Consider the following 3974-nt stretch of genomic DNA (forward strand, 5'->3'; position numbering starts at 1 on the left):
GACCAGCGTGGGCAACATGGCAAAACCCCATCTCTAACAAAAATACAAAAATTAGCCGGGCATGGTGGCATGCACCTGTAGTCCCAGCTACTTGGGAGGCCGAGGTGGGAGGATCGCTTAAGCCTGGGAGGCAGAGGTTGCAGTGAGCCAAGATCACACCACTGTACTCCAGCCTGGGTGACAGAGTGAGACCCTGTCAAAAAAAAAAGGGAGGGAGGGAAGGAAGGAAGGAGGAAGGAAGGGAGGGAGGAAGGAGGGAAGGGAGGGAGGAAGAGAGAGAAAGGAAAGAAAGGAAGAAAGGAAGGAAGGAAAGAAAAAAGAAAGAAAAAGAGAAAGAGAAAAAGAATTCTTACTAATAAATGCAAGAGAAATGATAGAATTAAAATATCACCATTTTCAATTCCTAATGAAATAATGGATCTAGGCAATGACCATCAATAGCTAGATGCTAAAATCATCTGATCAAAAACTAGTGGGAACTTCGTAATAGATGGATCAGGCTAACAAAATCTGAAACCACGGACTGGTTTTGATGTCATAAAAAGAAAAACAACCAGTTATTTTCTGTCTCCTGATGAGTTACAGTTGGAACTACATATCACCTGTAAAGGCTTCTGGCCAAAATTAAACCCAGCTGGATCTTATTAAACCTTTAAATCTAACAGTTAGTTTTGAAGCTTTCACAGGTTAAATGAAGTCTGAGATTTGCTTCAAAATGAACCAGTGGTGGGGAGGAAGTGGGTGAGGTGTAGATGAAACAAGATTGGCCACGCTGATAACTGCTGGAGCTGGGCGATGAAAGCACAGGTATTCATCACACCATGTCTCTACTTTTGTGTATTTGTTTGTTTTTGGTTTTGGTTTTAAGGAGCAGAGAGTTTGACAGGCAAGAAAGAAAAGAGAAGGCTGAAGGAAGAAGCTCCCGTGTACAGAGACACAGGGAGGGGGACTCCAAGGCCGAAAGAGGAGGTCCGCTTGTGTATGTTTTAAAATACCCCCAGATAAAGTATTTTTGGAAAAGTACTTGGTTGGATTCAATAGTTTTTTTTTTTTTTTAATTAAAAAAATCACCTCAATTTTTTTCTTGCTCTAACCTGCCATAGAAATTCCTGAGGTTTCACTTGTTGCTTTATAATGAACTGTGTAAACACAAGCTGGAAGAGATTAGTTATGTGCAAGAAGCGTTGGTTAAATATTGAACCTGGCTTGCTGAGGGAAGCCTTTTAATGAATCTCAGTAATTTTGCAAGAGAAAAGATAATAATGAACACTACGTTAAACATCATTCTTTTGCACTTGGCTAAGTATGTGTATGTAATTACTGTCTGACTGTCACTGGATATATACAGCATATACACATTTACTTTTTAAACCTTTTTTTTTTTGAACAGAGTCTTGCTCTGTAACCTAGGCTGGAGTGCAGTGCCACAGTCTCGGCTCACTGCAAGCTCCGCTTCCCAGTTTCAAGCGATTCTTCTGTCTCAGCCTCCAGAGTAGCTGGGACTACAGGAGCCTGCCACCACGCCTGGCTAATTTTTGTATTTTTAGTAGAGACAGGGTTTCACTATGTTGGCTAGGCTGGTCTCGAACTCCTGACCTCGTGATCCATCTGCCCCGGCCTCCCAAAGTGCTGGGATTACAGGCGTGAGCCACCGCGCCCGGCCCATATATACTATTTATATGTTTTTAGTATCGTCTTTACATTTTACATAATTTCAGATACATTTTCCACATATCAAATAATCGAGCGTTTTTTAGTACTAACATCGTAGTCTATAAGCCATTCAAAAAATGTATTTCACAAAACAGGCTATCTCATCCTTTGAGCTATCGAGATGAATTAATGTATACTCCTCCTAAGATCCCTGTCATCACTAAGATTCTTTTATTTTATGACAAAACCATAGTTCTAGAAGCTTGTTTCTCCCACCTGAAAAGACTGGATTTGGGACATGATCCTACAGAACTTCAGAGGTGAGCCTGGGGAATCTGATCACAGGGGGTCTGGAGGGTGAAAAAAGAGTTTGGTGCTCATGGATGGGGCTAGTATTGGGGTGTGGGGGAGATTAGGTCAACGCAAGAGGATTCAAAGGAGAAATTAATGCCTTTAGATTGGGGAAGATAATCAGAAGAGGTAGATGACACTGTCCATGACATTTCCTGGGGAAGCAGATGTATGTATAAGGATGTGAGTGTTGTGGTTTTGTAAAGAATGCATTCCTGAAGATGTTGCATAATTTAAAACCTACATATTTTGATTAATTTTCTCATAGGAATAGCAGGGTATGTGTTCTCAGGGCTCCCAAATGTATAATCCATGTGGCAAATTTTTGCTTTCAATTTTTTTTATCATGATCGTCACAGGTTCTGTGACAACAGTTCTGGTTTCTAAATTCACGGCTTACCAAGTCAGTTCTTTAAAGTTCTTGATACGGTTTTATCATATCTAGCTTGTATTCCAAAATTATTGAGTTGGGTCATATTTTCCCAGCACTAGCAGTGCTACCTAATGGATAGTTGGAGAGGGGCTCCAAAAATTTTAAAATTATGTTAACAAAAATAACACAGCAACAAAATAATAAGCAAAATCACTGCCGGAGTATTCCTTAGCTTGAAACAATATGGTTCACATGGATAGAATATGGCATCTATTTCTGTTTAATCGGTTAACCCTGCTAAGTAGCAAGAGCTTACAATTCATGTCTAAAATCATGATTTTTTTTTACAAAAATGTGGGCTATATATAAATATATATAATTTAACATTGTGCTTATAAGACTTAATTTTGCCTGGGTATGGTGGCTCATGCCTGTAATCCTAGCACTTTAGGAGGCTGAGGCAGGAGGATCGCTTGAGCCCAGGAGTTCAAGACCAGCCTGGGCAACATAGTGGGACCCCATCACTACCAAAAATAATAATAATAATAATAATTAGTCAGGCATGGTGGTGTGCACTTGTAGTCCCAGCTACTTGGGAGGCTGAGGTGGGAGGATCACTTGAGCCCAGGAGGTCACGGCTGCAGTGAGCCATTATTGTACTACAACACTCCAGCCTAGGTGATAGAGTGAGACTATGTCTCAAAAAAAAAAAAAAAAAAAAAAAGTATATATACTTTATATAAAGTATATATATACCCTATATATATTCTATAGATACATATCCTATATATATGCACACACACATCATATATGTGTGTATACACACATGTTATATATGTATGCATATATGATATATACATATATGATATGTATACATATGTGTATGTACATGTGTGTATGTATATATGTGTACATGTATATTTATACACACATATGTGTGTACATATATACATCATATATGTGTGCCTATATATGTATATATGTGTGTCTATATATGCAAACATATATGATGTGTATATATAAGATATGTGTGTGTATATATGTGTGTGCATGTGTGTGTGCATATATATATTATATACAGATTAACAAGAGAAATATATATGTATATTTTGAGACACCGTCTCACTCTGTTGCCCAGGCAGAAGTTTAGTGGCTGATGACAGCTCACTGCAGCTTCCCGGCTCAAGTGATTCTTTCACCTCAGCTTCCCAAATGGCTGGGACTACAGGAGCGTGTCACCACACCCAGTTAGTTATTTTATTTTTTGTAGAGATGGGGGTCTCACTATATTGCCCAGGCTGGTCTTGAACTCCTGGGCGCAAGCAATTTTCCACCTCAGCTTCCCAAATTGCTGAGATTACAGGTGTGAGCCACGGCATCCGGCCTGTCCTTTATTTTAATATTATGCAGTGCCCTGAGGCATATAAAAAAACTCATCTTCCCAAGTAAAGGAAACTCAAGCTGATGCCTGCAGAGCCTGCTTTAACAAAGGCTCTGAAACACCCTCTCTCATTAAAATGATGATTTCCAATAAAATTTTGCTTAATAATGATTTACAAAATGATAAAAGTTATTTATTTGGGTTGTGTATGGATCA

General features: G+C 39.1%; 1 protein-coding gene across 1 annotated transcript in view; it reads left to right on the plus strand.

Moving 5' to 3' along the window:
- The first annotated feature begins 1902 nt into the window (after positions 1 to 1902).
- LGALS8 (lectin, galactoside-binding, soluble, 8) overlaps positions 1903 to 3974 on the plus strand; it is a 45107-nt gene continuing 43035 nt past the window's right edge. The window contains exons 1-2 of the mRNA XM_011935743.1: positions 1903 to 1973; positions 2111 to 2187. The gene's annotated coding sequence lies outside the window, so the exon portion shown is untranslated. The remainder of the gene's footprint in view (positions 1974 to 2110; positions 2188 to 3974) is intronic.

The sequence above is a fragment of the Colobus angolensis genome, unplaced genomic scaffold (genome assembly GCF_000951035.1).
Source record: "Colobus angolensis palliatus isolate OR3802 unplaced genomic scaffold, Cang.pa_1.0 Scaffold148, whole genome shotgun sequence".
In the NCBI taxonomy this organism is placed as follows: domain Eukaryota; kingdom Metazoa; phylum Chordata; class Mammalia; order Primates; family Cercopithecidae; genus Colobus; species Colobus angolensis.